Source organism: Bos mutus, chromosome 9 (genome assembly GCF_027580195.1).
Source record: "Bos mutus isolate GX-2022 chromosome 9, NWIPB_WYAK_1.1, whole genome shotgun sequence".
Taxonomy (NCBI): domain Eukaryota; kingdom Metazoa; phylum Chordata; class Mammalia; order Artiodactyla; family Bovidae; genus Bos; species Bos mutus.
This window is the reverse complement of record NC_091625.1, coordinates 95,796,376-95,813,506: the sequence shown is the minus strand read 5'-3', so window position 1 is coordinate 95,813,506 and position 17,131 is coordinate 95,796,376.

Genomic DNA, 17,131 nt, shown 5'->3' with positions numbered 1-17,131 from the left:
GCATCTGTCCATCCTGCAGGGAACAAGATGCCACATTTGGAAACTGGTAACGGTCACCAGGTAAACAAAAAAACAAGGCAGCGGGAAGCGGTGCCTGGAGTGGCCAGATGGGGTCCAGGTAGGAGGAGACGCCCCGGGGGAAGCCTGGAGGAGATGGCACTCTCCTCCCCTGATCAAGCGGGTAGGGGGAGGCGCTGATTGTTTTGTGACTAATTGGCACCACTAACAAAAGCGGGGACTCTCGCAGATGGAGCAGGCGTTTCACTCGTGGTAGATGATGCTTTATACTTAGAGAAAACGCAGCAACTCTCTGTAAAAATAAAACTGCTTGCATTTAAACCACAAATAGGTTGGCTATTTCTGTGCCCGGCTGGTCTTTGTGAGTAATCGTCCTCCTCTTGAGAGGCAGGCAGAGTCTGGGGTGGGGGAAGTGTAGAGAGAAGGGGCAACAGAGACGGCAGAGACCCAAAATGAGGACTCCATGGTCCCAAACATCCAGGGTGGGATGAAGTTCTAGCTTTCACCTCCACAAGTTGCCTACAGAAACAACATCCCTCTTTATCCCATCAAACAACAGGGAAACATGGCAGACGTGGCCAGGGAAGGGCTTTATGGGATCAAGTGAGGAGGAAGCTTGGTAACCAAGGAGGCCACAGAGTGGACCCAGAAGTAGAGCAACACATGAATGGTAGACCCATCAGGTGGTGGAAGCCAGAAACAGAGCCACACACAGTAGAAACCCTTTCCTTCATCAAGTGTGCATGCGTGCTCAGTCACTTCAGTCGTGTCCGACTCTTTGCAACCTATGGACGGTAGCCCGCCAGGTTTCTCTGTCCATGGGATTCTCCAGACAAGAACACTGGAGTGGTTTGCCATTTCTTGTTCCAGGGGAACTTCCCAACCCAGGGACTGAACCTGAGTCTCCTGCAGCTCCGGTACTGCAGGCAGATTCTTTCCTGCTGAGCCACCACGGAAGCCCCGTTTCCTCAAGAGTTTACTCTTAAGTTCCAAACCCTCTGAATGCCATGTGGAATTTGCTCTGTGCTAACCCCATGGACGCCCAGTGAACTCCAGTCACACCCTAGGATGTTCTCTCCATCTGGACAGACCTCTACTGTACCTTGGCTATCAAGCCCTGGGTTACGGGGAAACAGCTATCCAGTGCTTCCCAAAGCCCTTCCCAAACAGTGCTGGGAAAGATTAAGGGCAGGAGGATAAGGGGGCAACAGAGGATGAGATGGTTGGGTGGGCTCACCGACTCAGTGGACAAGAGTTTGAGCAAACTCCAGGAGATGAAGAGTGGGACATGACTTAGCAATCGAGTAACAGCAACAACGAACCACAGAAGTTAGAGAACTTAGAACTTCCCAAAGGCCAGCACTCCCCTTTAGAGTTAGAAAGATTTGAGAGCTAGCAGAGGAAGAGGGCGGGCCGCTCAGACCAAGAGAAAGGCCCCAGGTGGGGCAGGTGTGAGCCCTCGTGTCCACGGGGAAAGATGGCCCCAGAGTCAGTGCTGGAGCAGCAGCTCCTCGAAATGGCAGGCGAGTCGTTTAGCCCCAGCTGTCTCGGTTCACCATTTGTCAGCTAAGCAACTTCAGGTCTGCTAGAAATTGGGACTCGCAAGCTCGATTGGAGTGATGAGTGAAGTTTTATCCCATCTGTTTGATTGACAGGATCTCAGAATGGGCCTGGCCCCGCTCTCTGCCCTCCAGTCCTGCAAAAGGGACCTCAGATGCCATTGGCCAGATAAAAGCCCAAGATAAAACCCTGAGAACAGAAATCTGCTCCGAATCCCATCAGCCTCGGGGAATCTTTGCCCTGCTTCTCCTCGCCTGCTCTGGCCCGGCATCAGTTGGGTCTCTCCCAAGTAAGGATCTTTACTTTCAGTGCACGTTTCTTAAACATCGAATCTTAAAGAGAAATGCACGTTTGACACCCTGCCCTATGTTTTCCTCTGACCAGGCAGGCCGGCGTGCCGGGGACCATGAGAATATGGTGGAGCAGAGCCCATGGCGGGAGCCACGCTGGGGAAAGCAGACCCACCAGAGGCTGTGGAAGCAGCCCCTCCGCGTGGACTCTGGGAGGAGCTGGAGCTCAGATTAGGCCCTGCTGTGGGGGACTAGGTCCCCTGCCCTGAGCCTCCCCTGGTCTCCCCTCGGTATTTAGAATCTGCCAGAAAGATTCTTCCAGCCCAGCACGAAGTGCCTTTGCAGGGAGAGTGTGAAGTGACCCACAACGAGGCCATCGGTCCTCAAGCAAGATGGCTCTCGACCCCGAGGGGCAGTGGAGACACTCGTGGTGTGGCGGTCACCCGTGTAGACACAGCTGAAGCATCGGGCATCTTCCTTAATGATAACAGATGGACCGTTTCCTTCTGCTCTGAGTCAGCACCAAATCGGCAACATAGACACTTGCCCTCTAGATTCCTTACCTAGATTGTAATCGTGTGCTCTCCCTTGTCCAAACATCATGAAAACTCCACTTGTGAGAAAGAGTATTTTTGGAGCACTGCCTGGGGTCATGGAGTTTGTCCATCCCTCTGGATGTTCTAAATATTACCCTGGGTTCAGCCCTGCATTCTTGGCCAGCATTGTCTCGGCCCTTCATAAAACTGTACTTTCTAAATTATCCTTTGGAGATATTCATCAGCTAACATTTAGAGGCTCTATTAAAAAAAAGAGAGAGAGACATAAAAAGATGAAGACTGTGTTCATGTTGGAACCGGCTAGCAGGCTTCCCACCGTAACTCCAGAGTCTCCTGTCAGAGATTTCTGCATCCGGAGGGACTGCAGCAGCCAATTTGTTTATGTCAATAGAACACCATAAAGTGTGCAATTAGGGGTTTTCTTTTCCTTCTAGGAAGCTTGAAGACACATTTTTGACCTGCCTTTCCAAATGTCCCACAGGGCTACTTAAAAGAATGTCTGAAATTACAAATTTAGTCCAAGGTCAAATTTGGACACATTAAACTTCTACCCATTGTCTTTTTCTGCCAATGACTATGGGTTTGGGTAAACAATGTTTTTCCACCTACAATTTTTTCAAGGAGACTGAAAATATCAGTCATCTTCAAATGACAAAAATTCACATATTGAGAGTACCACAAGTAGCTAACCTGAATAGCTGGGACTTTGGACCCATGCAGAAGAGTTCGCTAACTTTTGTGATTTGTTGTTGCTGTTGTTCAGTCGCTAAGTCATGTCCAACTCTTTGAGACCCCATGGACTGCAGCACACCAGGCTTCCCTGTCCTTCACCATCTCCTGGAGCTTGCTCAAACTCATGTCCATTGAGTCAGTGATGCTACTGAACCATCTCATCCTCTGTCGGCCGCTTCTCCGCCTACCTTCAATCTTTCCCAGCATCAGGGTCTTTTCCCATGTGTTGGCCCTTCGCATCAGGTGGCTAAAATACTGGAGCTTCAGCTTCAGCATCACTCCTTCCAATGAATATTCACGACTGACTTCCTTTAGGATGGACTGGTTGGATCTCCTTGAAGTCCAGGGACTCTCAACAGTCTTCTCCAACCCCACGGTTCAAAAGCATCCATTCTTGGGTGCTCAGTGACTGCACCTATTAAATTATTTTATTAGAGTTACTTGTTTATGTGTCTGTTTACCTCCAGACACTTAGGCCCTGGAGGCAGAGATAAAGTCTTACTCATCTGGCATAGGCTGAGTGAAAGGGTAAGTTAAATAAATCAATTATGTATAAAGTTAGTACCACGATTTTCTTTTTACTTACCTTTTAATAATTGTATGCATTTCCTTGTTTGGGGTTGTGCGGGGTCTTCGTTGCCGCTTGGGCTTTTGTCTAGTCTTGGAGACTACTCTCTAGGTGCTGTGTGTGGGCTTCTCATTGTGGTGGCTTCTCTTGTGAAGCCTGGGCTCTAGGACACGTGGGCTCAGTAGTCACAGCTCTCAGGCTCTAGACCACAGGTTCAATAGCTGTGGTGCACAGGCTTCGTTGTTCCCAGGCATGGGAGACCTCCCCAGACCAGGGATCGAACCTGTGTGTCCTGCACTGGGGGGCAGATTTGGTTTTTTTTGCTGTAAATAAAATGTTTATAAGTGTTCCTACTAAGTATCAGGAAGCTTTAACTATCTCTTCCTCAAATACACCCATTGTTTTGGCAGTCATTCTTAATTGTCTCTTAAAGGATCATGCATCATGATCAGATATTAAGTAGACTCATTGTTATCCAGGTAGTTTGTAGTGAAGTCGCTCAGTCGTGTCTGACTCTTTGTGACCCCATGGACTGTAGCCCGCCAGGCTCCTCTGTCCATGGGGATTCTCCAGGGCAGAAATACTGGAGTGGGTTGCCATGTCCTTCTTTAGGGGATCTTCCTGACCCAGGGATTGAACCCGGGTCTCCTGCACTGCAGGCAGATTCTTTACCACTGAGCACACCAAGGAAGCCTGGGACCACAATTTTAAATACTGCTTGTTTTCTAATTCTTTGTTGAATGTTAGTTTAATTTCCCCAGCTGCACTGTATACCACTTGGAGAAGGAACCACATCTACATTCCCTGAGAACACCAGGGCTGAGCACGGACAGGTGGTTTGACAAATACCTGGCTTTACGTCACTGAGAGGGAAACTCCAAAGCCCTCAGGTGATGGTTTGCTGAACTAATCTGTCTCCACTGATTACAATTAGCACCTAGCAAATGCTTCTGAATATAACATGATGCCATGCTGCTGACTTCTGTTTGCTCAGGGTTTTGAGGGGGTCCTTGGCCGTTAGGCCTGCGGTATTTTAGAGGGTAAGGGCTTGTGACTCTTTTGCAAAACCAGAGTGCCTTATTGTGGCCTACTGTGTAACTGCCAGGCAATCTGGGTAGCAGGTCACAGAGGTGAAAATGGATCCAACTAGCCTTGCTCCCATTGTTTGAAAACAACCCATACGACAAGCTCAATATTGGTAAGTCAATATGTGTATGTTGCCCCCAAGTAGGACACTCTGCGGTGTCTGCAGCCAGAAGAAAACAACAGTTAAATGTCTCCTGCAACCATAGCTACGTTAGACCTACTCAGCTGCCCTGTGCTTGGTTATAAAAATTGTATCAGACAAAAACACAAGTGTCCAGCTTAAAGTTGGGACAAATTAAGGCTTTATTATTTTGCCTAACTTACACTGGAGGTCTGAGGTCACAGTGCCGGCAGGGTGGGTTCCTCTTGAGACCTCTTTCCTTGGCACGCAGATGGCCGTCTTCTCTCTGCCTCCTCACGTCACTCTGTGTGTGTCTGTGTCCTAATCTCTTCCCATAAGGACCCCAGTCATCTGGATCAGGGCCCACCCTGAGAACCTCATTGTAACTTAACCATCTCTTTAAAGGGTCTTGTCTTCACATACAGCCACATCCTGGGGTGCTGGGGCTTAGACACATCAATCTGGGGGATGCAACTCAGCTCACAACAGTGACCAGTTAGGTAAGGCCTAAACTGTCGCAGGAGAGGCCTCTTGGGGGGGCTTCAGCAGCTGACCACCTTGCTCCTGTCCTGCAGGCCCTGGCTCCCCAGCAACACCCTGTGTCCCAACAGCCCCCAAGGCCTTCCTCTGGCCCCCAGCCTTCACCTGTTCACCTCTGAGCAGCCCCAGGATGCATCAGCAGCTCCTCACACAGTTCTTGTGTTTATCCCTAAAAGCAGTTGCCGCTGGGTTAGGATTCTGCATCTCCACTCCTTCCAGATGGAGATGAACAACCTAGGTTGCCCCCACTTGAGATGTTTCCCAGGGGCATTAAGGACACACAACCATCTAGCATCTTTGGGAAGTTTCATTAAATCTCCCCAGTTGAGGCCACCTTGGGAGCAGTTGGTGGATGGTTCTAGATCTCCACCTTTCCCTGGCTGAGGACCATGCTGCGTGCATCACCCCTGTGTAAGAGGATTCTTCTAGCAGGAGGCCCATACCCTGAAATGTAAGGATTCTGGCCCAGGGGGAGCCAACCCGAACAGGACACGTGGCCTGGGCAGACACATCAATGCATGCCCAGACTCATGCTCCCAAGTCCCTCCCACAACCAGCGTGGACATACAATACCTGTGCCTTGCTGTCTCGAAGAGTCGACTCCTAAGTGTCCCTAAAGTCAATATCACCCTCTGGATTCGGTAGTCTCGAGGCATTCAGAGTGACCACATCCTGCCTTCTTGGAAGAATGTGCCTTCTCCGAAGTCTGCAATCATCACTGATGCGTCCAGAACAATGAACATTTATTGTTGGGGGCCGGAGTGAGGTACTCCGCCCATGGCAAAGGTCATGAGGAAGGAGGCTCGACGTACGCAAAGGCGGGATCGAGCCTCAGGAGTCCCCCTGGAAATCCTCGAGCATCTACCCCCATAACCAGAGCCTGCCTACTTTGCTACTTTGTGCTCTCACCTACACCTCTGACTTTACGGGGGGCTGTCCCCCACCACCTCTTTCGGAGAAGGAGTTAACTTAGAGCACCAGTTAATAATAATTCCTGGGCGTGATAAGAGTGTTTTAACCTACAAACTCCTCTGAAGGTTCTCTAGCCTGCCTGACAGGCTTGTCCGGCCACATGTGATTGCTCACAGCCTCCCAACTGTGAGAGGCACGAGATGCTTTAAACCTTCTAAAAACAGGTTCCTTAGAAAAATTAGAAAACTATTAGTATAAGTATAATGGGCTGATTAGAAATTGTATTGGTGAAGGGTTTTTCATTTGTTGAGCCAATGTTTGTTGCTAAGTCTCCATATCCCCTGCCCTTACACACATTAATGAATATATAGAAGAAATAACTATTAACCTTTGATATTAATCGTGTTAGACCTTAGGCTAAGTAAATTCTTTCCTTAACTAAAACCCACTACACCCTCACCCTATAGGAATGTAACTTTATTTGGGTGGTGTCTGTTTTAAGAATAATCACCCTTGGAGAAAAAAGAGTTCTGACCACTGTCACAAGGAGAGGGTCGTAAATTGTCAGCAGGCCCCCCTGGCCAGAAGATGATGTAACACCCCTAAGACCTCTGTATACATTTGTGTGAAGCACCTGACTTTAATAAAAGTCAGGACTGCTGTCCCCACGTGACTTTTGTATAACATCTCAGTGTATAAAAACAGACTCTGGAAAATAAAGAATTGGGATCAGTTTCTCAAAATACTGGTCTCCCCATGTCGCTCTCTCTCTACTCTGGTTGAGTCTCCATCTGAAGCGCGGAACCCGCCATGCTTACTAATTATGCCTGGGCTTCTAAGATCCGACCGGGGAGGCCTCAGTGTCTCCTCTCCTTCGGGAGAACGGAAGGATGCCTGCGGCCTACGTAAGTGGTGCAAGCTTCTTGTCTTGAAGTTTTATTGGTCTCCCGCGTAAACCAAGCTACTCAGCCTCTTTTCTCCACTGAATTTTCCTACTGAGCTATCCTTATTCTATTACTCTTCATATCTTTAATTAATATCTAATTGAAGCTATTGTATCCTGACCCTCGCCGACGCCGTCCCCACTTTGAATACCCTGGATCAGCCGGGGCTGGACCCCGGCAATTTATCAAGAGGAAAGACCACCCTGGAACAGGGCTGTGCAGCACTTAGGTCAACACCGCCTTCTATTCTACTCTAGTTTGCAGTGAAATGTTGAGGCTCCTCCGAGACACAAGCTTTCCTAAGGCCCGCAGCTCTGGACCATCCCACCTACATCCTCCTCCGTCTCCTGCCCCAAATGAAGCAGGCCAGAGCTGCCTGGTGCCGCGGAGGGCTCAGTTTTGCAGTGGGGCTCTCTCCTCGGTGGCTCCGACAGTTAAGAATCTGCCTGCAATGCAGGAGCGTCAGTGTTAGTTGCTCAGTCATATTTGACTCTTTGCGACCCCATGGACTGTAGCCCACCAGGCTCCCCTGTCCATGGGATTCTCCAGGCAAGAATACTAGAGTGGGTTGCCATTCACTTTTCTAGGGCAACACAGGAGACCTGGGATCAATCCCTGGGTTGGTAAGACCCCCTGGAGAAGAAAATGGCAACCCACTCCAGTATTCTTGCCTGGAGAACTCCATGGACAGAGGAGCCTGGTGGGCTACAGTCCCTGGGGCCAGAGTTGGACGTGACTGAGCACGCACACAGACAGCCCCACCTCAGACCGTCAGCATCTGCTTTGGTTTCAATGAGCGGTCACGTGAGGGGACCACGGCCAGGCCTTACCACAGAGACAGCCCTATCCACATCCTCCTGCAAGCAGTTTCTAGGGGCCCACCTGAAGACTTAGGAAATCTAATGCGGGTTCAAGTCTCACGATCAGACAGACTCTGATACACAAAAGCTTCTCTCTGGAAGACCTCTACTTTCGGTAATTTTTATGCTAAAATATACATAACACGAAATGTATCATTTTAACCATGTTTGAATGTACAGGTCATTGGTGTTAAGTGCATTCACCTTGTTGTGTAACCATCGCCACCATCCATCTCCAGAATGTTCTTCATCTTCCCAAACTGAAACCCTGCCCCTTCCGCAAAGGTTCCCCATTAGCCCTTTTCCCCAGGCCCCGGCTACCATCCTTCTACTTTCTGTCTCTATGGACTTGACTACTCTAGCGACCTCACACACGTGGAATCATACGTGTCCTTCTGGGTCTGCACGATGTCCATCCTGGCATGAGGTCTTCAAGGGGCATCCATGTTGTCACGAATGTCAGAACTCCACTCCTTCCAAAGGCTGCATAGTGTTCTGTGTGTGGAGGGGAAGGTGTGTGCAGCACGTTTGATTTCTCTGTCCATCCAATGATGGACACTTGGGTTTTTGGAGGATGTCCTTTTTAAGAATGCTGCATTATAAATCAAAACCCAAATACCCTTTTTCCCACCCCGTTCTCAGGCACATCCTGCAATCAATAACCCAGGAGGCTTCACTTAAAACTACACAGAAAGGGGCCTTCCCTGGTGGTCTACTGGTTGAGAATCCACCTTGCAATGCAAGAGACACTGGTTCAATCCCTGGTCTGGGAAGATGCCACATGCCGTGGAACAACTAAGCCCATGCACCCCAACTACTGAGCCAGCCCTCCAGAGCCTGGGAGCCGCAACTACCAAGTCCACGTGCTGCAACTCCTGAAGCCCGTGAGCCCTAGGGCCCGTGTTCCACAAGAGAAGCCACCACAGAGAGAAGCCCGTGGCCACAACCAGTGAGTGGCCCCTGCTCGCCACAACTAGAGAAAGCCCACGTGCAGTAACGAGGACCCACCACGGCCAAAAACAGAATAAATTTAACGAAAAAGAAAGCCACACAGAAGCTACTTTGCAGGTACTTCTAGCCCCTAAGCTCCACGTGTGCCCAGGGAGCTGTTATCAGTCTGGGCTCTTAACTGCAAACAACAGAAACAGACTCTGGCTAATTTGAGTAGAACAGCGATTTATTAAAAGCACATTCGCCAACTCACAGAATCTCCAGGAGGACAGAAAAATCCAGGCTAAGTTACGATGCCAAAAACAACTGCGTGATGCTAAAATCGTGCGGCAGAATTAGCTTCATCAAGACGCGCCGCTGCCTCCGCCAAGCTCTTCTGTTCTTCCCTTGCCCTCACAGCCCTGCTGCTGCTGCCCTGGGCTCTGGGTCCTCCCCTCGGCACCTGCCCCCACCAGGGGGGACTCTCAGTGTCCCACCTCCTTCTTGTCACCAGCAGCCGAGGCAAAGCCCAGGCAGGCTGAATCTGGCTGACTGCTCTCCAAGGTCAAATGCCTCAGCCCACTGGAAGGGAGGCTGGGAACCCTCCCATGGTGGGGGCAGCGGGGTGGGCAGGGACCCGGATTCTGCAGGGCCAAAAAGAGAAACAGGGATCCAGGTCAGGCTGATGGCTTCTCTAGCCTTCGCCCCATCTCAACACAGATAACAGTGGTCCCCAACTGTCCTATACTGCCCTAGGCCTGAGAAGCGGGCCCCCTACCCCAAGCCCCACATTTTAAAGGCCCCAGTGACCTGCCCCATCAAGTCCCACCCACCAAAGTTCACAGCCACAGGCTCTGGGCCGGCCTGAAGCCATAGGCCATGCTCTGAGCACCCAGGACCCTGGTGCTCTGGGCCAAACAGCTCTGAGCCTGCCTCCAGGGCCTGGTCCCACCTCCATGAGGGTCAACCATGCTGCCAGGAGCCCTCATGTGCGGCGAAGGGCATCTACACGGCCAGCCGTCGTGAGGCCCCTCGGGGTCAGGGACGGGGCCCAATGCAGGGAGAGAGGAGAAGGCTGACCACAGGTCAGGGCCCAGCTCCCCAGTGTGGCCGTGTTCCAGCCCAGAACTCCAAGGAGTCCACGAAGTCTCAGCGTGAACCCAGCCGGCCTTCCAGTTGTTACTGAACTATATTTGTCAAGGTCGAACAATAGAACACATTATATTGAACAGTTTGGTATCTTGTGTTTTTTTGATGTGGTTAAATATGCATGACAGAAAACGTACACTTGAATTTAAGCATACAGTTCAGCAGCACTAACTGCAACCAACAATCCTGTGCAAACTTCACTATTCCCAGTGCTTTTCCATCTTCCCAAACTGACGCTGTGTACCCACTGAACACCAAGTCCCCGCTGCTCCCTCCTCCGGGCCCTGTAAGCTCTAGTCAGCTGAGTTTCACTGCTCTGGATGCCTCATGTAAGCGAGTCACACAGCACTGGTCTGGAGCTGGCTTGTGTCACTTAGCATGATGTCTTGGTTCTTGTTTGCTTTTCCACTCTGTGTGGCAAGTGGAACCCGAGTTCTCTGACTAGGGATGGAACTCACTCCCCATGCAGTGGAAGCACAGATTCTTAACCACTCGCCACCACGGAAGTCCCAGCTTGATGCTTTCCAGGTCCATCCGGGTTATACCATGTGTTAGAATGTCCTTTTCTTTTTCTTTTGCCCCCTAGAAGGTCCTTTTCGAGGCTGAATCATATTCTATGGATAGCCCTCATGCTGTTTAACCATTTGGCAGTTGCTCCTGGGTGGATGAGTTTGAGCAAGCTCCAGGAAATAGCGAAGAACAAGGAAGCCTGGTGTGCTGCAATCCATGGGGTGGCAGAGAGTCGGATAGGACAGAGCGACAGAACACCACAGTCCTGGAGGCCAGAAGCTTGAGATCAAGGTGTACACAGGGCCTGTGGCCCACAGAGTCTCTAGGAGAAAGGCCTCCTCCAGCTTCTGGGCTCCCAGCACCCTCCGTTCCCTGCCCCTGTCTTCGTGGCCTCCCCCTCTGTGTCTGTCTCTTAGGGGAGACCCTCAGGGATTCAGGGCTGTACTTTCATCCAGGGTAACCTCAGCTTGACCCTCAGTGACACCTGCAAAGACCTTATTTCCAAATAAGTTCACATCCCGAGGCTCTGTGTGGACATGACTTTGGGAGGGACACTGTTCAACACACTCTAAGAAGGAATTCCCCTCCCAAAGCTCCATCCCACTAGCAACACAGAGTCAGCCCACCACAAAGGAGCCACTGAGGTGAGTGGTCACTGGGGCGCCCCGGATTCACAAGTCAAGAGCAACCCGGACAGGGTCCCGTGAGCAACGAACCAGGTGTAGCTTGATTCCCTCTGACTCAGATATGGAGAACTACATCCCTTTTGAATTTTCCAGAGCCAAGCGAGAACTCCCGGAACCGCTTTGTTCTGGAAACATCCTTAATTTTGGCGCCTCGACAGTACTCATCGCTTCAGGTTTAAATAGCTTCTTTCAGGTTCAGAGGCAGTTAAGATGCTCAGCTCAGCCATTTCAATGCCCACCCAGTCCTTCCCTCCCTCCCGCTCTGCAGAGTGGATACAGCGCTGCCTGTAAGGGCGGCTCTGGGACCTCGGGGTGTCAGGAGGGGTGTGAGCGCCCCCCTCCCTGGCCCCTGAGAGGCAAACGAGGCAGGATTCGCATACAGGAATGGTGTGAGGTGAGATGCCGGCGTGAGACGAGAGACGAGACGGGAAGAGAGCAGCCGCTGGGAGGCGCCAGACCCCAGGCGAGTCTCACCCTGAGCGAAGGGGCGGGAGGACAGCTGGCAGACGCGTCGGATCCGCCGGCAGAAGGCCGGACGGGGCGCACACGAAGGGGGAACCCGGGCCCCGGACAGTGTCCTCCCCATGGCCGTGCCTAGTGCTGGCTCCGCAGGGCCCCCTCCTGGCCTGGCTCTGGGACGTCTCCCTGCGGCACCCCACCTCCACCCCCAGCGCTGGTTCTCGCCCTGCACAGTGAAGCAGGAGGTCATCCCCAGGCCGCCATGTGACACCTGCCCCACCGCGGCCGCTCCCCCAGCCAGGGAGGAAGCAGCGTGGCGCCACCTCCCCTGCAGGTCCCACACTCTCTGGGGGACCCTTCCCTTGGGGTCCGTGTCGAGTGTCCCCCAATCTGCTGCCCCCCACCTTCCTGCGTCCTGTGCCAGCTCTGCTAGGACTTCCTGGCCGGCACTAGCCCCCGAGAGTCTGCAGCCTGTCTTAAAACCAACCCTCTAGCCTATGGTCCTCCAGACCAGACCTGTGGGCGTTTCATGGCGCCGCCTTCAAGTTCCCCAGGAGCCCCCCATCACTGTCTGAGCCATCCCTTTCTAAGCTCATTTCAACTCCAGCCTGGACAACGGTGTCTGTCCTAGGGAGGGGAAGAGGGAGTCACAAGTAACAAGCTCTTCCGAGAACAAAATACATCCAAACATTATTTCAAACAATAGCATCCCTCCCTCCCGCTGGGAAAAATGACGTTTAAACGCCTCCTCTGGTCAGCAGTGGGAAGCCCTTCTGGGTTTCTTACTTTTTGGTGCCATCAAGTGGTGATTCAGGTTATTACAAAATGGAGATCATTTGAATGAACACTCTTCAACAGTTACTTTAGGGGAATTTCCCCCAAAAGACAAGGGAAGATTCCTTTACCTTGTATGTGTGTGCTTAATTGCTCAGTTGTGTCCGACTCTTTGTGGCCCCATGGACTGTGGCCCACCAGGCTCCTCTGTCCATGGGATTTTCCAGGTAAGAATACTAGCGTGGGTTACCATTTCCTTCTCCAGGGGATCTTCCCAACCCAGGGATCGAACCCACCATGTCTCCTGAGTCTCCTGCATTGCAAGCGGATTCTTCACCCACTGAGCCATCTCCCCAAATTAAACAGGCTGTTTTTTAAAGTCATGACAGACATTCTGAATTTCTACGAGGCAGCACTCAAAGGGATTTTAATGACATTCCTTTGTTTTCTGCCCAAGATAACGTCACAATATTTAGCCATCACCCACACCGCTCCTTCAGCTTTGTGGGTCTCTGCCCTTGAACTTGTTCCAAAGGTCAAGTAGAGATCAGAGCGCTGACACCAGCAACAACCAAAAAGTTCAGAATGATCTTCAAGGCAAATGTGGATGCTAGAGGACTTAAACAAAATACTGCACAAAACAGATTAGAAATTTCACACATTGTATTTATTGGAAGACACAAAAGCAGAGTATCTGGATCAAAACTAGCATGTGGCGATCTTAAAGGTAAGACTAGCTCATTTCTTCCACGAGTGGAAAGTGGAGTTTTCAGGTCTTCAGGTAAATAAGACTCTACGTGGCCAAATAAGCCCACAGTTCTGGTTGTACATTAGTCCCCTGCCTTCTCATCCCCAGTTCTCATGGGGACCCCTGTCTGCTCTGATCTGTAAGAATATTAATATCGTCCTGTTTCCACAGCAGTTACATTGCTGCAAGGAGAAGGGGGGGTACCCAGTGAAGTCCTATAGACACGAAATTGTAAGAAATGTCCATCCATAAATATTCACTACTTTGTTTTTTTCCCCCTTTTTTGGGGCTGTGCCATGTGGGATCTTAGTGCTCTGATCAGGGATCGAACCTGGGCCCCCTGCAGCAGATGCACAGTTTCAACCACTGTACTGCCAGGAAAGTTCCTTACCCTTCTTAATTACATAAAACATTCTAGAGGACTTGCATGAGTTCTTATAATGAATGATAAAGATAAAATTAAGATCTTATAATATGGTCAACTAATATTTCTTAAGGGAGCCAAGAACATATAATGAGGAAGGGGTTGTCTCAACAAAAGGTGTTAGGAAAACTGAATACAGTAGAAAAATGAAATGAACCCCTTATCTTACACCACACACAAAAAGTAACTCGAAGGGGCTCAGACTTAAACCTAAGACCTGAAACTATCAAATTCCTAGGAGAAAAATATAAGGAGGAAGCCTCTCAACATTGCTCTTGGCAATGATTTTAGGATATGACACCAAAAGCACAAAGAGGAAAAAAAAAAATTAACACGTGGGACTACATCACATTTAAACGTTTCTGCGCTGCAAAATGGACAATCAACACAACAAAAAGGCAGCCTGCAGAATGGGAGAAAGAGCTGCACAACCATGGAGAGATCTCCCCCACTTTTGGTTTTAAGCCACTTTGCTTTTTCAAAAGGCCTACATTAGTACCTGATATTCCTAGCTGAAAGGAATCAAGTTTTTCATTTTTATGGAAAAAGATAAAAAGCAGAGACAGTGTTCAGTATTTGTTTTGCAGCAAGACGTCCTAGGGGCAGCGTCACCTCAAGAGCAAGACTGGCGTTACCAGGCTCCTCCCCCAGGAGCTACACTCTAGCACCTTGGCACCCCACTCTATGGTCCTCACTGTCTCTGAGCATCTGTGCTTTATCCCCATCCATCTGGACATTTTACGAGCAACATGTGTCCTCAGGTAACTGCTTCTTCACTTTGCTCCATTGGGGCTTTCAGAAGGTTTCATAGGAAAGCTCTGCTTTCAGAGAGTGGGGGAAATCTGTATCAGATAAGGGGTTAACACCCCAAAGTATATAAAGAACTGACATAATTCAATGAAGAAAAAAACAAACAGTCCAATTTTAAAACAGGCAGAGAAACCAAATAGACATTTTTCCAACGAAGACGTTCAAATGACCAACAGGTACATGAGAGGTGCTCAGCGTCACTAATTGTTGCTGTTTGTTGTTGCTGAGGCGCCAAGTTGTGACGGACTCCTCTGCGACCCCGTGGACTGTGGCCCACCTCTGTCTTCTGGCCACAGGATTTCCTAGGCAAGAATACTGGGAGTGGGTTGCTATTTCCTTCTCCAGAGGATTTTCCTAACCCAGGGATTGAACCTACACCTTCTGCATGGCAGGTGGGTTCTTCACCACTGAGCCATGTCAGAGAAATGCAAATCAAAACCACCCACAATGAGAGAATCCCCTTGTCAGTCCAGGGGTTGGGGTTCAGGACTTGGCGCTTTCACCGCCAGGGCCTGGGTTCAATCCCTGATCAGTGAACTAAGACCCTACAAGCCAGTGGCACAGCCAAAAAAAAAAATCAAACAAACAAACCCACAATGAGACAATGAGATAAACTCACATCTGTAAGAATGGCTATTATCAAGACGACGACAGGTTGCAAGTTGAGTATTGGCAAAGCTGCGGGGAAAAGGCAACCCATGTGCACGACTGGTGGGACTGTAAACTGGTTCAGTCACTATGGAGGACGACATCGAGGTTTCTCAAAAAATTAAAAATGAAACTACCATATGATCCAGCAGTCCCACCTCTGGGTATATATCCAAAGGAAATGAAAACAAACTATCCAAGAGAGATATGCACACCCACCGTTTCCTGCAGCATTATTCACCGCAGCCAAGACAGGCAAACAGTGGAAGACGTGAGACACACGCACTCATGTACACACAGACTGGAGGGGACAGTCTGCTCTATCTGTTTCTCACTTTGGTTCTTTCCTTTGATGACGGGGAAGGCACGGCACAAGATGCACCGACGTGAAGAACTAGCTGAGCTGAGGAGAGAGCGGGGGCAGGAGCCCCAGAGCTGCCCCCCAAGCCCCCAAGGCTCTGTCTGGGGACACAGGGTGGGAGGTGGTACGAGCAGGGCGCTTCCTGGACTCGGCACCTCCAGCGCGGCACCCGTGGAGAATCCTCAGGGAAGTTAATAAACAGAAGCAGATCGAGGTCATGGGTTGAGCAGCTCAGATCCCACCACCAAAGCCTCCTCCAGGAGGGAAAGCAGACCATGCGGCCAGCCGGGGTCCCCACGGACGGATGGACAGCAGGACGCTGACTGCAGCACAGAGGCCCTGGTGAGGGCACCCTTAGCACGGACTCCGCAACAACTTATGAAGAGACAAAGAGTTAAAGAGCAAATGGGTAACATCCGATAAAACAACTACAGGGTCTCTTGCTCCAGAACTAAGACAGCTTAGCGCTCAGCGCCCTGACACCAGGAGGTCAACATGGCCACTGCACAGGCTCAGCTGAGAAATCTGTTTTCACTTCCCAGGTTTGCTTACTGACTGCACGGCTCACATCCATGAGACAGGGTCCCAAAAGCCCATAAACAGTGGGAATTTTCCACAGCATACACAAAGGAATATCCACTAGGAAGACAAAAACAAAACAAAATGCCCAGGACTTCCATGGTGGTCCAGTGGCTAAGACTCAGTGCTGTCAACGCAGGGTGCCCGGGTTCGATCCCTGTCAGAGAACGATATCCCACATGCTGCCAACTAAGACTCCCTGCATGCCACAGTTAAGACCTGGTGCGGCCAAATAAATTAAAAAAAGAAAAAAATTCCCCTAAGACGCTGTGTGGACAGATGGACAAAGCCCCCTTCCCCCGACCGAGGGAAGCCTTTCACTGGTCTGAACACAAGAGCTGCCCGGAAGGCTGTAGGGACAGCAGCCCATCAGTCAGCGTGTCACTCACACCCCAGGACGACAGGGGAGTTCCAGAATGGCAGCTTCCAAACTCTTCTTCTGGGTGACTGCCATCTCTTAACACTTCTGCTTTTACAGAGGAAAAAACCTCTTTTGCACAGAGCTCAAGGCTTTGCTGAATAATGAAGTCAAGTTCAAGGCTGAGCACACAGCCCAGCCAAGTTCAACCCCAACAGAGAACAGCTCCCGATAAGGCCAAGTGACGTGCACGTCACTGCTGAGGAAAGAAAAGAATCTGATCCTACCTGTTTCGGGGCACACACCTGTGCTACAGGTCACTTTGTTTCCAAAGTGAGTATTAATGCTTTATGGTTTATAATGTTTATCTCAAACATGGACCATAAAACCGTAGTCTGCTCTACCCCTATTTATCCGAGGGGAAGCTTCTTAGCAAAACATCAGGGGCCGTGTATGATTTTATAAATGGCAACCTAATTAAAAAACAAAAACTAAATGACTATTACC